The sequence below is a fragment of the Numida meleagris genome, chromosome 7, assembly GCF_002078875.1.
Source record: "Numida meleagris isolate 19003 breed g44 Domestic line chromosome 7, NumMel1.0, whole genome shotgun sequence".
NCBI lineage: Eukaryota > Metazoa > Chordata > Aves > Galliformes > Numididae > Numida > Numida meleagris.
Genome location: NC_034415.1, coordinates 3,476,066 through 3,493,894, shown reverse-complemented (window position 1 = coordinate 3,493,894; position 17,829 = coordinate 3,476,066).

Below are 17,829 nucleotides of genomic sequence, written 5' to 3'. Positions count from 1 at the left end.
CTTTAAATAAAGCAGAAAGCTTTTAGAAGACTTATATGAATTTAAACAAACATTTTTCCTGCCTCAGAAGGGATTGTCAGAAAGACTTAAATCAGCAAGAATACACAGAATTATTACAATTTGTGCTTTATTACACTGTTGTTCAGTGACACATTCAACTCTTTTTGTGTGCTGATGTTATTTAAATAACTGCAAGTAGAAAAAAAAGAATCATTAAGAATACAAATTGAGTATACGATCAATATTAAGGACCTCATTGAAATAACCATTTTTAAACAAACTTGATCAGGACTAATTAGATATTGCTCCTTATGTTCCAATTTGTTCTGCTTTGAATCCTGTGCTCTCTTGTACCACGTGTTTCTGTCTGGCGATTTTTCAATTCTTGCTTTTTAATGTTCTTGAATGCGGTAAGAAAATGCTGCTGATGCACAAGTTAGTGGAGCCATCATGGACTGAAAGTCTTAATTTTAGACTTCAGCCTTAGTATACCTTCACTCCTGAACACTGAACTACTGGCTTTCCAGGAACAATTCTATAAGCATCGTGCCAGTGCATAATGCATGGGTGTCTTCTGTGAACTACATATGTATACCTGTATGTTTTGATTTCATACCAATGCAGATAAATACACCAAAGCTACTTTATGATTTTGGAAGGACTCTTCCAAGATCAGCAAGGTTTAAGTGAATTAAAAATATTTGAAGCGCAGTGTAAGGTTGTAATCTAAGTAGGCAAATTAGAAGTAGATTGTAAAAGCAGGCCACTGACCAAGACAGAAGTTATTAACTTGGTAGGAAGATTATTAATTTGCTCAGACTTTTAAGTTTAAATATTACATTAGAAATTAAAGGAACAGAAGACGTTTTTCAACTTATATAGACTTCTGCTGAGTTTATTTCCCCCCTAAAGAGGGGGAGAAAACATTTAGTTTGTAAGATACATGGCTCTCTTGAAGTTTATGATGTACTAATTAGTGTGTTTAATACTTCCTATTTATGAACTCTTAATCATTTTCTATTAGTCATCTTTAGAATGTTTCATTTGGTTTTTAATTATGTTGTGTAGTTTGATTTATCCAAGTTGCATACTTCGTGCCATATCATAAAAGGCATGCAATACATTAGCATATTTTTTTAATTTGTCTCTCTTTCATGTGCTGCTATTTAGCATATTCCTAACTTCCAAAGAGAAAAAGGTAGCTAATAAAAGTTTTCTCTTTGATTTTTTTTTTTAACTTGTTGCAGTGTTTGTCACCTGGCAGGAACTGATTTGCCTTCTTTTCAAGTCTGAGGAAACCTCATTTAAGTAGAAATTAAAATGTAAAGGATTCCTTTAAAGAAAATGCTGTGGAAAGAAATAAGGCTACCATAAGTTCCTTCAAATTTTTACAGTCTCAGATTAGGCAATACTTGACTTACCGGGAACAGTTTCACAAAAACCTTACCTTAAAGTTCTTTTAACCAAATCTAACACTATCCACTTTCAGACATAGTCCAGAAGGAGCCTGACCAACGGTAGATAAATTTTTCACAAATTTCAAGCACTGTTTTCCATCCCTTGCCAAGCCTGCAAGTGCAGTTCTTCTTCCTTCATCTGTTCTGTTTTTCCTCCTACCCCAACATAGTCTGATTGCGTTTCTCCCACATGGGAAGACCAAGAAAATTCTTGCTTACTTGGCTGTATAAGGCTTAGCACCTTTTTCACTTTTTGCATAAAGAACTCTTGTAAAGCAGTTTGTGTGGCATCAGAATCATCTGTAGATTCCCCTCGCACAGTAGTGTACATGTGTATACGTATATATATATAAATATGTATAATATGTGTATATATACACATATATTTATAGATATATGTATATATATATGTACACATGCATAGATATATTTAAATAATCTTATTAGGAAATACTTTGAGAAAATATCATTTTAGAGTGTATTTGGAAGAAGTCTTCTCAAACTTCTTTGAGGTTCTGATAATATTACCAGCCTACTTCATAAAATTTAATAAATACCTTGCCCATAGTGACTGCTTTTGTAGAATTGTTTTGTACATTAAAAAGAATAATGGGGTCTGAAATATCTCATATGTACCACATAGACTGATTTTGCGTGAAGGAGAAAGTGCAGTTCAGCTGCAGTGTCACTGAGTTTTACTTGTCAAGTGGTACAAGTGCATCAAATGTGTAGTACCTGTGGGTTTCAATTAGACTGCGTGTCTGGCAGGTATGAGAGGAGGAGTTAACAGTGTCCTATGCCTTCCCATCCACAGCATCCCATTGTTGCCTCTGCAGGCCATGCTCAAGGTTCATGCAATTGACTTATGACAAACATTGTTAAAAATCCCATAACAATGTTAAATGTTTACAATATTGTGGGGCTGCATTACTAGCTGTCCAGGACTGCATGCAGCCTGTGAGCCATGAGCTGGACAAGCCTGTGGTAGAGACTTCTTTGACCCATACCTTTGTGGCACACCTTTCTTTGTCCTTGACTAGAAGTAGCAGGAAACCCTCAAATTTCTCAAGAGGGCTGTCAGGCACTCTCCAAGTCTTTCAAGCCATATCTCTAGAAGGTTCTGGAGTTCCAATCAAAAAAAAACGCAGAGACTGCTGCACAAACTGCTCTATCTGTTGGCTACTTCTGTTAGCTGCATTCTGAATGATAGAGGAGAAGAGATTAGTAAAAAGAAGAGGTCAGAGAAGACCAAAGAAGAGCAAGAGAGGGGAAGAGAAGGTCAGAGAAAAGGTTGTCAGAGAACATGGGGAAAAAGGCCAGAGAAGAGCAGAGGGGGAAGACTAGTGAAAGACAGAAAACAAAAGGTCAGACAGGAGAAAAAGGTTAGAAAAAAAGAAGTCCACATTTGTTTCTGAAGAAGTAAGACCTCTGCTTTTGCTAGGCCTTTTGGTTGTTTGTGTATCACTTTCCACCTTAATGGAACTTGGGAGTGAGATGTTGGTTAGCCAAGAGGTTTAATCCCTGATGTTTTAACAGATTCTCTGCCCTTTATCTTGATAGAAATGATGGGAAATAAAAATGATAGCAAACTATTCTACTTAAATCAGCAACCATAATTTTATTTGTCATTTGCTGCTGTATCTTTGCACAATAACAGTTAAGTAATGATGATCATGTTTTCAGCAGTAATTAAGCAACGATGTTTTCAAGGAATGCTCGAGCTGCTACAAGTCATTATGTTGAGCTAGTTTCTAATATTTCATATGATGAATACTTGATAACAAATTTCAATTATAATAAAGGACGTCAATATTGGAAGAAATTTAGCTGCTAGAAATTCGATGCATGAGCAGAAGAAATTAGACACATTGCATATAACACTTAGTTCCTCAGGTATCGTTGATAAAATTCTATGTACCTTAAAATTACTAGTTTTCATCTGCAGGGAAATAGCTCCTTTGAAGGGAAGCCTGTGGGAATTTGATCATTGACTTAGTATGACAAAGATCAGAGGATGTTGCATAAAATAGTCGAGCAGTACATCACTTGTCAACAAAAGTTAACTTTTTAGACAGTGACTTCTACTTCGCAAAAGTGTGAGAGTCTCCCCTGCATACCAAAGGTAAAAGTACTCTTCATCTGATATTCATTTCTTTCTAAATAGCACTAGAAACAGTTCAGAGCAAAGGGAAATGTAGCAAATGATAGAAAGTACAAGTGAATAGGATAGCAAACACTGTGGATACATTGCGTGGAAAGCCCCGAAGTAGCAAAATAGCTACTATTTTCAGGTTTGCCTTTCTTCTTAAAAATGGTCAATATGAAGCAGTGTTTCAGATTTTTCCACGTGAAATCTATATTAATTATAATAGCAACTTGATTTTTGATAATGTTTTCCTCTTGCTTAACAGCTTATAAACATAATTTTGGAGAAAAATCTAGGGAGCCCATCAACAGAGCTAGGTGTTTTAACTATTGCTGTTACGGAAGTTACATAGAATAGAATGGCCTGGCTTGAAAAGAACCTCAAAGATCATCGAGTTTCAACCCCCCTGCTTGAACCAGCTTTCCAGGGTTGCCAACCACTGGAATGTTCTGACTATGCCTGTTAGTACAGCAGGCAAGAAAAAGGCAAAAAAACCCAACCATTCACACACAGTAAAACCTGTAGTTCTTAAAGCTGTTTGAGACCTGTATCCATAACTGGGGCTCTGGAGTAACAGGCAGGACAAAACAAAAAGCACCCACACAAATCCAGCAACAACCATAAATTGTCAGACTTCAGATGACAAATATTAAATGCTGGCTATCATGTGCTAAAAAAAAAAAAAAAAAAAAACAACCAACAAACCAACCAAAAAAAATAAAACAGAGAACACAAGCATTTTATGCATTTTCATTCTTTTTTATGTCTCCCTAAATGCTAGAGTAATTCTGTATGCTTGAAGTGAACATACAGAGAGGAGGCATTTATTGTTTTAAATTCCCTGATGTGATTTGCAAGAACAGTTCTATCTACAAAAATTTTAAAGCACCTAAGCTGGTTTTCAAGTATAGGAGATAATTGTCTCTTCTCTCTGTCATCCTATTTGTTACTTGACTGTGATGACAGCTTCTTCACAATTTCATACTTGTATTTTGTTTGAAGTGGTCCCAAGCCATAGGAACTTCCTGTTTCCATTAGTCATTCTTTCAAGGACCACTACTACCAAATTAATTTTGTATTGAGGACATGAGCTCTGAAATTAGGCAAAGTCTTGCTTGTGACCATGGTGACTGCTTCTGAATCACGGGAGAAATGACATAGTATTTCTCCATCTACGAACAATCACTTTGATCTCTGCCTGAGGACTCAGGCAGTTTTCTGCTAAAATTCCCTAATCTCCTTTGAAAAGGGTAACAAATGTGGTAATACCCCCAATTTCACTTTGAGTTATGAGGTTTTGATCTGGTTGTAAAGGAATGATTGATTTCTCTTGAATTCTTTGTGAAGGCCAGATAAGCTCACAGACCAAGCTAGAATACCTTCCCATATTCATGCATCTGTTTGTTCAGGTAAGGGACTTGTTCTTTTGGATGAGCTAGAGTTGTATGCCCATTTCAGCATTCCCAGTTTTTCCTTTACCAGACTAGCAAAAGTTCAAAAGCCATAACAGATCATCACCTCTTAGAGTAAGTAATATAAACTACTGAAGGTTCACAGAAGATTAGGGATGCTCCTTTTCTTCCAGAAATCTCTCACCTAATTTGAAATGATGTTGTCTAGGGTGCTGTAGTTTTATTTGATGTAATGGTGTCTCCCGCAGGCACTAATTGAAAATTGCTGTGTTTTACCAGCACACTGTGCTTGAACAATTGCTATGCTCACTGTGCTGCACGACTGATTGATGTAAAATAACTGAGAAAGGTCATTTGAACACAAAGATATTTAAGATACAGAGAGCCATTGGAAATAATTTGGTTACAAAAGTAAAATGGCGTGGTAGGTGAATAAGAGAAAAATACTGCATAAAACATATCCTATGAAATGTGACTTGCTTAGCAAGATATATGTTTGGCTTTCACTGAAAGTACTTGAAATTAAGACATGGTAAGTGTTGTAAATCCGACACTATTTCTGGGAATATTTTGAAATCTTTGGGTGCTTTTCTAAGTCACTGATTAGCTTCAGCTTTTCGTTATACTAGCAGCGTATATACAACAGCGACAGTAAAGCAAAAGACCCAGTGAAGGTGGAGGTTGTAAGTAAGTTGAACCTGCATATATCTTTGTAGTACACAGATTCTTTTCATTTTTACTGATGAGGAAAATTAAGGTTCTTAATGGTCAAATGGACAATTGTTTATTATTTATTAAAAAAAACATAAGTTTTTGCACATTTACTAAACGCAAACACACAAAGGATATGCCTATAGAAAGAGATACGTAATTCCAGGCACAGACCGGTCTCTGAACTGTGCTAACCCCAAAAGACTTCCATCTGTTTCCTTTTATGAGACACTCACTGCTCCTTTTTATCTTGTTCTTGCAAACAGTACTTTAAAGAAAGTACTAGACGTGAGATCCTCCTCATTTCTTGACCAGTTTCTCTCACAGGAGATAATTTAAGCATTTCTGGGGATGCAAGAAAGCAGTTCATGTCATCTATATTTAAACATCTAACTGGTATCTAAATCAGAACTGTAGTCTCGCGGGCTGCACCTCACATAGCCAATGAAGAGAGAGAGCAGCACTCTGAATTACCCTCTGGAGGGCATGAGGCTGAACAAGCTTGCCCTGAAGGAGTTGCTTTATCACTGCGACCATAGGAGGGGGTTAAGCTGTTTCAGCTAAGTCTACCAGAGCTTGGAAACTCTAAATACTTTTCTCGGTACTGATTATACCAGTAAGCACAAAGAAAGAGAAAATAGCTTACAGTAACAAAAGAAACAATCACAATTCAGTTTGTATTCTAGTTATAAAACCAAGATGTTTATAATTTTTTAGAGATATCCCTTCGATTAAATTCTGGCTGTTTAGTCACTAATATTTCTGGTTTGCAGTCCCTCCCACCTACCTCCCCTCCAAGAAAAACAAAACAAAAAAAACCCACCCCATATATGCCCCATTTATAGAATATCTTCTCTGGCTTTTTAAAATTTATTATCATTTTTGACCAAGTTTTCTTGTAAACCAATTGAATTCATCTAAGACTGTCCTTTAAAGAGAGCCTGGACAATGAGTGATCACTGAGAATTTTATTCGTGGTGATTTCCATAACGAAGTAGTTGTGGTAGGTAATGCTTTGTTTAGTACAAGTCGAACAGGGAAACAGAATGCTCTGTTGTATATATTTTTAAGATATATCAGAGATATTCAGAATGTTAGTTTTTTTCTGAATAACAGAAATTTCTTTTACATAAGAGAAATCTGAAATATTCTATTAAAAAAAAAAAAAGAGAAACCCAAGAATCTCGCAAATTTTTTTTCCTGAGGTTAATGAAAACAACTCGTAGGATGTTAACTCACAAGAAAGGGAGAATGTTGTTAAACAGTTTCTAAAATTATATCAACAAAAGCATGACATCCAGCAGGCTTTCATAACCACTAATTTTGTTGGCAACAAAATTGGAGTGAAAAACAAAGGAATGCCATTTGTATAGGAAGAACTTCCTCTTAATGTGAAAAATAACTGTTACATTGATGGTTTGTTTACGTACCTCCTACTTAATTTCACTAATGTTTTCAGTCATTCTGAAAGACGCTCTTTAAATTTTACTTAGAGTTGTGGTTTCACCCTGGTAGGCAGCAAAATATCACGCAGCCACTCATTCACTCCTTCCCAGTGGGAGAGAGAATCAGAGGGGTAAAAGTGAGAAAATTTGTGGATTGATTGACAGGTGAAGCAAAAGCTGCTCATGAAGCAATGCAAAGTAAAGAATTAACAGAGAATTCATTCACTGCTTTCTATCACCAGGCAAATGTTTAGCTATTTCAGGGAAAGAAGGGCTTCATGGCCTGCTGTAACATTTGCCTGGGAAAACAAGCACCATAACTCTGAATATTCCCCACAAACCCTTTCCACCTGCTTCTCATGCTGAGCATGACCTTACAAGGTGCGAAAGATCCCTTTGTCAGTTGAAGTCAGCTATTTTCTCTACTTAGAAATGTATACTGATACTTTATTTCTCTTTTACTGCTCTTATTTTTAGTGTTGGTGCCTTTAACTACTCTCTTAGCCTATCCCGTCTGTGGTTGCTCCTGAAACAGGCTGCCAGTCTTACTATCGAAAAATAATTTAAAGTTTAATGGGACTACACATTATATAACCAGTGTCTTGACAATGTCTAAACTTTCAAGTGGTTGTTGTGTTTGATGGTGCTTTGCTGCAATTGCTTAGCTGCAATTCTCTTTTGCGTTTTTTTCCTCTTTTGTATTTAAAATGTCTTTAGCATGGGTCACAGCTTGTTTTTTTGTTTTAGTAAGTTCGGATTCTATTTTTAACTCCTTTTTAAGAACTCAAATGCTGCTTTTACTGTTGCATTTTTGCCTGAAAATATGGAGACAGTATGCCTAATTGGTATCTGAAGAAGATGTGCAGTAAACCATCGTAGTCATTACCTTATTTTGCTTTCAAGATGTCAGCCTTTCAAATTAGACTCCCTATTTGAGAGCACTTCTGAAACCAAGCCAGCGACAGCAGTTGAATTCAGTTTCAAGAAACTGAAAAATTAGTCTGATAATCTGTGGGGTTTTTTTGTTTCCCCAAATATACAGAATGTTTATACCATTTTTGATATACCCATAAATATGAAAATATCTCTGAACCCTTACAAAGAAACAATTTTCCCATAGTCCTGAAATAATATCGAGTACATTTTTTAATTAAAGTAATACATTTTCAGATGCGAAGAGCTTACTGAAGCAATTTTCTCTAAATGCGCTATTGAAATAGTAATATTAATATTAGAGCTGGAAACATTTTATTCGTAACATCATTTTGACTATTGATTAGTTGACAGACTGGTGATGGCTTTAATTTTGGGGAAGGGTTGCTGATGTAAAAACTGGCATATGTGCTATGGTAACTCATATAAAAATTATGTAAAATGTATGTTTCAGTAATCCTTTATTAACACGATTTCAAGGGACGTTTTTCTCATATCAATTCAATCAGCTTCATTAATATGTGAATGGATAGCATTTGTTATTGTATTGCCATTTTAGCCCAAGCAACCAAAATCCATATGCTGTATGTGGATAAGAAGTGACTCATCTTTTTATTGCAGAAGATGCTAAACTTTGCTTTAGTCCTGTTATATTTTATCTGCCTATGCCCATCTTTGAAAGTAGTTGGACAACCTAAATTTAAAATAGAAAAGTCATGGCTAAACTTCAGGTTCCTCTCCTTTTACTGTATCTACACTACAGTGTAGAAGATGATGTTTCCTGAAAACTTAATTGCCATTTCTGGGTTTACATTGGCGTCAGAAAGATGAAATGGTGATTGTTTTGGTAGTTGTTTTAGCTTGGTATTTCTTGGGTTTCAGTGTGTGTATAAAATGAAATAGTCATTGCTGTGTTTCCAAACTGGAATCTCATTTTTAGTTTATTGTGGTATCCTTAGGGTACCAGTGCTTTAATGCAAAGTGACAGGTACATTTTAGCGTGTGTGATAATTTATTGATGTTGCTCAGTGAGGTATGCAAATAAAGCATTCACTCTAATAATGGGAAGAGTTCTGACCTGCAACCCAGCATATGGCTAGGGACAGTGCAGCTATGCGTTGTGAGGAAAAATGATTGGAAGTTCCTGTTACGTTTCCTTCTGTTTAGAGATCTTCCAACCAACATACAGAAAACTGGAGTCTTTCTTTCTAGATTGCATTGAAACAATACCATAACCTGTCTTGATTAAGCTGCTAAAGCTTCCTGTTCACAAATACCAGCCACAGAACTGGAGAAAGACAGTGAATTGCTTAGAAATTTCTAATTGACAGGAGGCACAGTTACAACTTACAGTCACCTGGAAGAAGAATGAGATTTAGTTTTGATTTGGAGCGACAGTTCTACCAATTCCAAGCAAAAACATTTTGATTTCCAAGTGTCCTCTTGTGCTTATAGCCTGTGTATTGTATGTGGGTGAAATGCTGAAAGGAATGTGTGTCCAACAGTAAAACAGTCGTACTAAGGCAAATAAAACATATTAAAAGTATTTTAGTTGCAATTTATATTACCTTAAAGGGCTTTCTGTGAACTTCCTGCTTTCCAAATCAATCCTTCTCCAACTGATCATCAGTGCTAGAGTGCAAGACCTGCTCTTTGAAAGATTCTTACACTTCTGCAAATGGCCACTCCTGAAGGGACATCTAAGAGGGGACAGATAAAGAGAATTAGATGTGATTCCTAAACAGAGTTGCAGTAAGTAAATTAATTTTTCTCTACGTATAATATTTTACTCTTTTGAGGATTATGTATTTATTTACCAATAAGATTTGCTATGGAATTTGTAGCACCTAATTAAAAACAAAAGTGTTTTTCTGAATTCTTCTGAATACACTGGGAATCAGACACCTGACTCCTTTGTGGAAAAATACTCTCTCATAGAGAGCCTACTCTCAACAAAGATTTCTAAAACCCCTGAGAATGTTTTTAATTTTAGAACAGTTATGTTACTTAAAGTTAAAGGAGTTGAAAGTGTTTATGGCCTTGTGCTATTCAGCTTAGCTACATAAAATATTTTGTAAAAGAGTGGTTTGTGCTCAGGCATCTGTCTAGGTCAGGGCCTCAAAGCATCGTAAGTATTCAGTAACCCTGCCATCTGTATATACCTCCAGTAAGTTGTCATGGTTTTATGATTTTCGGTTGTTGGTATTCCACATCATAACATCATGTAGTGTATGTACCTGGTTCTCAGAAGAGAAGGACTTCTACATTCCCCAGGGTACTTTGCTCCTCTGTTACCATTTCTGGCCAGGGGGAAAAGATAAAAACTTGCAGATCACGAGACCTCGTCCCTTCTCTTTCCACCCGTCTCTCATCCTGGCAGCACCTCGCTCCTTTACCGTCTTATTGTCAGTAGTAGAGTAAGGCCTACCTTGATTTTGGACATTCTCTCTCGCTGTATTGGATTTATCAGCTTAAATTGTAATTCTTTTGTATTATAGTGTGTTGTTTTGCATTCCGATATCTTATTTAGTAAATTGGTTTGTTTCTCCTCAGATTGTTGCCGCTGTTCTTTGCTTTCAGGCCCTTTTTTCCCTACCCTTTTTTCCCTTTTTCCCTTTCCCAGGGCATGGGTCTGGGGGTCCCCCGTCCCATTCGTCACGGAACTGGGCCGAACGCCCGTAAACTGTTGACATAAGTAAGAGTGCTTTGAGGATATTTCTCCATTGGAGTACTGCTGTTATGTAGGTAAATTCATTAGGAATTTAAGTAGTTTATACTGTCTTAACTTCAACTCTTTAAATGTTTTACTCAATGGAAAAAAAGAAAAAAGAAGAATAAAATTCACTTTCTCCCTTTGTAAGGATGCTTTGGTTTCTACTCTATTAATTCTGTCATTTTCTATATTTGATGCCATTTGTACACTGAATATAATTATTATAAAATACACTAATTTAATGTATATATCATACTTGTGTTTTGGTGAACATTTGTAGAAACCCAATTCAGGATGCCCCAAATAGTAAGCTTTTATGTTGTCAAGAAGAAAAGCTACCAGAGAAACAGCAGAGAGTATTCGCCCAACAGTAGAATTTCTCACATTATGCTTATCATTAGCACATGCTAGGTGAAATTATCTTAATGTGTTTATTAATAGCCAATTCTACAGATACAGTACAGTATTTTATCTTCCAAATTAAGTGGGCATACAGTTTGGACTATTTTTTTTCTGAATGAAGTGTGTTTTCATTCTTTATTGAAGTCATTTAGTGTGAAAAGAAAGATAAAAGGCTGAATTAAAACTTTTGTTCATGGATTTTGAATAGATTTACAAACCTGTCCTTCCCTTATATCTGTTTTAAGAATTAGATATTTTTTAGAGCAGCACTGCTTGCCTAGTGAATCTGGCGAATCTGTCCATACTTCTAAATGACGATGAATAAATTTGTGTCTATAGATGGTTTACAGTAAGGGACTCGGAAGAATAAGAAGCCATTTCTTGTTATTCTAAAGTTTCTGTCTCATTTGTGTCAGCAGTTTACGGGCTGGTTCGGCCCGGTTCTGTGACTAGTGGGGCAGAGGGACCCACGGACCCACACCCCAGGAAAGGGAAAAGGGAAGAAGGGTAGGGAGATGGGCCTAAGAACAAAACAGCAGCAACAATCTGAGGAGAACAAAAAAATAATTTACCAAATAAGATATCAGAATGCAAAATAACACACTCCAGTACAATATAATTACAATTTAAGCTAATAAATCCAATAAAATGAGAAAGAGTGTCCAAAATTAAGATATGCCTTACTCTAATACCTACAGTGAGACGGCTGGGGAGTGAGGTGCTGCCAGGACAGGAGACAGGACGAGAAGAGAGAATGTTTCGTGGTCTGCAAACAGTTTTATCTTTGCCTCTGACCAGAAAACGGTAACAGGGTAGCAAAGTCCCCTAGGGAATGTAGTAGTCCTTCTCTTCTGAGAACCAGGTACATACACTACATGATGTTATGATGTGGAATACCAATAACCAAAAATCATAAAACCATGACAATTTGGTTTTGACTTCACGCATTATACAAAGACAAGAAGAAAATTCCTATGACTGTCAAGTGCATGTGTTGAATGAATTCAGATTACAGATATCTTCTGTTCTGAAATGTTGGACAGTAGTAGTATAAGATCCCATTTCCCACCTTTATGTTTTTATTAAAATTGATTACAAGTTGGAATGGTATTATTGTGCTTTTATTGCACTCTGAACAGAGTTGATTTGTGTTTTAAGATACTTAAATATACTTCAGAGTATATTAAAAGAGGAAAGATTGTTTGGAAAGTATGAAATTTGCTGAAAATGACATAGATGGTAACTGAAGTAGTGTATTCAGTGCACATGCGAATAATAAATTAGAGCTCTGTGTATGCCATTTATCCAGAGCCAAATATACTTGAAATTGACATTAGCAAAGGATTTAAGTAATGAATATGAACAAGATTTTTTTTTCAATCTGCATTTATATAACAGAAAAATTAATGATTTCTAAATTCTCAAGCAGAGAAAGGTAGAACTTGCATGTGGTTCTTTTTATTTATTTATTTTCCATTATCATCCTTAAATACATAAAAATGAATATTTGACATATGAACATGCCTGCCTTTATAACACAGATATGATAGACTTCATGAATCTGGTTAATATAGTATTCCTATGACACCGATGATATATAGTCAACAAATCACCAGATGTTTGAGCAGAAAATAAGAATTAGTTTCTGTGCTTTTCATCTTCTTCACCTAGCAAGGTCTTTGCTATTCCAAGAGAGTTGAAAATAACTGTATGCTGCCCCTGAAAGGGGGTAATTGAAGCCAGCTCAGAATATGCTTTTTCACAATACCTTATGTGAAGAGTGATGACACGCTTTTCAGTTAGCCTTAGAAAAGTAACAAGACATATAGCGTGACCCCACAGACTGTTGTGTGATTTGTTCTTCAGTTACTTTCCTTCACCATGCATTTTTATATAGTATATGGTTTCACTTAAAGTCATCAGTAGTCTTAGAATGTATTTTTTCTCTGGAAGATGTGCTTCAAGGATTTCCATGCTGTTTCTAGCTCTTCTGTTCTTTGAACAGTAATAAGTTACCTTAAATGCCCATACTTATTTCTCTAAACTATTAATCAAGAACATCTGTATTCAGATATTTAGGTAGATAATTTTGGTTGATGAGTTGAAAATACTATGAGGATTTTAAAAGTAATTATGCTCTCAATGTTAATGTACTGTTCTCCAAGTAAAAATAGAACATTCATGTTGGTTAATGTTTAAATAATTTCATTATTAAGAAAAATAATAGGATTGACATTGACTACTTTCCTAATTACTGTACTTGACAGAAAGCCAAAGCTAACTGGAATTATAAATTATATATATTTAAAAATATTGCACTGTTTGTAATCAGCATAATATGCCTCAGTTGAAACAATTTGAATATCTATGAGGTTGCACTTCAAATTTTCTATTTATAATGAAAGGGGAATTACCTGTCGTCCTTAAAATTTGAGTTTGATATTGTAAATGTATCATTCTGAAATAGCATTTACAGATAGGTACTCTTCTAAGTGAAGGAATTTTAGAAGAGAATTCTGTTATAAATATTTTAATTCCTTTTTAAGGAATTTGCTATTATATTTACTATCTATTTCTAAATTAAAACTAAACGAGAGTAGCATGAATTTATAGCTATATCTTTACTTCCCAGAATTACTTCCTAAAACTTTGGCATTATGAGCTTCAAGAGCTTCTTCAATATTTCTCCTAGCTAAATTATATAACTGAATATAAAGGAAGATACCACTAATCTTTAGCATGTGCTGTCTAGGGAGCTGTTGGAAATGTTCATTATGTCTCCCTTAGTGCCTCTAGTTTTAAAAAGAACCAAAAAAGGCTGAGAGCCTCAAACTTCCTCTTCCATCTCTCTATATCACTCTTGTGAGAAACCACATGCTGAGATGCATCCAGGTCTGAGACCCTCAGCACAAGGACAAGGATCTGCTGGAGCGGGTCCAGAGGAGGCCACAAAGATGATCAGGGGGCAGGAGCATCACTCCTGTGAAGTCAGGCTGAGTGAGTTGGGGTTGTTCAGCTTGGAAAAGAGCAGGCTCTGGGGGCATCTTAGAGCAGCCTTCCAGTTCCCATAGAGTACTATACAAGGGGCCTACAGGAAAGATGGGGACAGACAGACTCTTTATCAGGGAATGTAGAGATAGCACAAGAGATAATGGTTTTAAAATAAATGAGATTACATATTAGTAAGAAACTCTTTACCCAGAGGGTAGTGACGCACTGGAACAGACTGCCCATAAAAGTTGTGGATGTGGATTCTTGGCAGTGTTCAAGACTATGCTGGATGGAGTTTTGGGCAGCCTCAACTAGTGGGATGTGTCCCCGTTCATGGTATGATGTTTTGAACTAGATAATCTCTAAGGTCCCTTCCAACCCCAAAACCTTTTTTGATTCTATGTTCTGAAGAGCACACCCGAAAATGCAATATCTGGCAAAAAAAAAAAAGCATTCAGTCTTCCCTATAAAGTGACTGTGCAACCATACTGATTTCAGTGTGACTGCATTGATATGTAAGTATTTAGAAGGTAAATCAAAAAGGATTGATTCCTAAGAACTTTTAAAATTTGCCTGCTTGAGGAGGAAGTGATAGGAAAGCAAAGAAATCCAGACTGGTGCATGTACCACTTTTTAAGTCAGAGTAATGGTAGCAGCATTCATTCAAGTTTTACTGTCAGTGGTCAAAATCCTCTGCAACTCTTGGAAAAGTTCACATCTAGATTTTGAATTTTTCATAAACAGCTTGCCACATCCAAAAATTTAATTCTTCACTCTAGAGAGTGAAGGTCTGGATTCACTTCTGCCATAAATAACTCTGGGAAGTGAGTATTTTGTGTGACCAGATGAACATACAGCATTTAGTGGTAAAAGTTGCTGACTTACAAATAAATAAAGATAGAAAAAATCTATAACATGCTTTCAGTGTTCTTGTAGACAAGTCTGTTGACAGTGTCTATATTTTTGGGCTAGCCAGTAGTTCAGTTTAGTCCAAACTGGTAGCGCTACTTTTACAGTAATTGTCACAGAAACAAACTACATCTTCCAGCTACAATTGAACTTTGTCTGTGTTCCTCTTTCATTAGATGGAATGACTTATGTTGACTTTCAACTTTGCGTATCTGGAGGACAGCATGTATATTATATTTTCCTTGTTCTCCTTTTCTCTGTATTTCTGCTGTTACAAACAATGCACAGATTTAGAAGTCCTGTAGGGAGTAACAGAGTAGCTTAGCATCATGTACTCACCATTCATAGCAGTAATAACAGTAGAGAACTTATTTCTTCAGCATCAGCGTGTATGTGACATACCCAGTGTCATTTTTGTTAACCAATTGGATTGTTATTTTGAAATGTCTTTTCTTCTTTAAGTTGGAATTTAGAACTCCAAATGCAGAAAAAGAGTCAATAGGAAGGGAGAAACAAACACAGAAAGAACCACAGGAGAGTACGGCTGGATCAAAGACTTCTGAATAGGCATAAAGTATGATTTCATTATTCGGAGTAAAAAATCCCAATTCTATGTTTTCTATGCGACATTAATTTTACGTTCATAATTGTATCACTGACTTTCATAGAAATAACTGATCTAATGATACCTGCAACATTTTCATTATTTAATCAGTGAAAAATTTGAAGTAACTGTTTAGCATATACGTTTTGCCTAAATCTGTCATTAATAGAGAACTTTGTTTTAGTACTGAGTTGATGTTACCTCCTGTAAGAATGCAGACAGTAATTCAATTAATTTGCTTGAAAAGTCATTTAGTCGCTTTAGGACCTCTTCTTGTTCCACTGTTCTCAAAAATCTCAAACAATTTTTGCAGAGAATTTAAATCTATAGCCTAAATCTTCTGGAATAACATCAGCTGAAGGGAATGTTCTAGCAGCATGTATATGCAGAAATAGCTTGGTTTTATATTTCCAGCTCTTCACATAATGCAAAAAGAAAAAAAAAAAGGAAAAAAATCTGATTCCACTGCATTTCTGAAGTCCTGATGCAGTTAAATTTTACCATTAGACCTTTTTACCAAATACTAACATCCTTCTATCCTTTTACAAAACAAGTGATTTATTCTTTCCTCAGCTCTATAAACTTCAGTGAAGCTGAAAATTGGTTCAGCTCCATTTATCTCAATAATATTACACCTATTTACCCTAGCAGGCTTTAATGAGTGTGTCTATGAGATACACTTTTACCCAGTATAGATTCTTCCTCTTTCTTTGTGTCAGTGATTTATTTAAAAGAAAGTAAATACATGGTCAGGAATGGGATTTCAGTCATGTGAAATAGTTAAGCTGCCTGCTTAATACTGCTTATTCTTGCACTTGCACTTAAACTTTTCCACTGTCAGTGCTTTGTCAGAAGCAATAATCCATGTACAGTCAAAGAAGTGACTTATCAACAGTGATGCTACTTTGGTAGGAAGTTCTGCATTTAGCTCCCAGATTATTTATTCATGCCAAAGCAGAGCCATCACTTTTTATTGTGTCTTTGTTTATCTTAGTACAGATTCTATAGAGTGCACCTACTGTTACTGTTACATGTGTGTTTCAGGCAACTATACGTATGGTTGCTGTGCTGGATTCTCATAATGTTGCCTCTTCTCAACATGCAGGTTTTCTCCAGTTCCTAAATGACTCATCTGCATTCTGCAAATTGTTAGTTCAAAAGAGCTGTTCACAGTGACAGACAAGTAGCCATTTTTCAAACAGGTTGAAATAGTTCAAAGAAGATTTGTAGTGATTTTTTAAAAAATTATTATGTTCTTACTGCAACTATTTTGAAAATGCAGCAAAATATTCAGGTTAGGGTTCTGTCTTAAATTGGAAAGTAATTGTTTATCATACTATGGAAAAAGAAAAAGAGGGGTCTGTTCTGCTATTTTGTAGATTTCCTGTTGTTAAAAGACAACTGCACAACTGAAAGAAATTGCTAGAAAGGCCATGTGGAGTTTTGGAACACTAGAAGACATCTTGGATAAATGAACTGAAATGGTGACAAATGTCAGAAAGATAGAAGTCTTTGCTTTTATTATTCTATTTGAGCAGATCTTTCAAAAATGCAGTTATTAATTGTAGTAGATTTAAATATTAAGATTAGGAAAATGGATTTTGTTAGTGGTATAGAGAGTGTTCACATAATTACAGTGAGCATGTTTTACAAGCTTGAGAACAAGATGAAGAAGGTATATATTTGAATCCAGAAAGACAGTCATTTTCATTAGCTTGGGTGATAATTGTTTAAAGAATACGCTACCAGAGCTTATTATTTCAGTTTCTAGAATATATTTTACTTTTTAAGCAACAAATGAGTAATCTATAGAGAAAAGGTCTAGCTCTCACAGATGTGCAGAGGACTATGAGCACAGTGAAAAGTTGTATGACATTTTTTCCAAGTATTTGAAGTTTGAACCAAATGTACATATCCACTTAAAACATAATAGACCATCACACTGTATGTGTATGCTACTGTAGGAAGGTTGATGCATGCACTGACAACTTACACTGATGGTAGTCAGGGGAGGAGAGACTGAGTTTGATAAGAGCAGCATTGTGAAACACACATTATTCTGGATAATACTTGTGTAGATACAGCCCTTTCTTTCTCTCTGGTCAC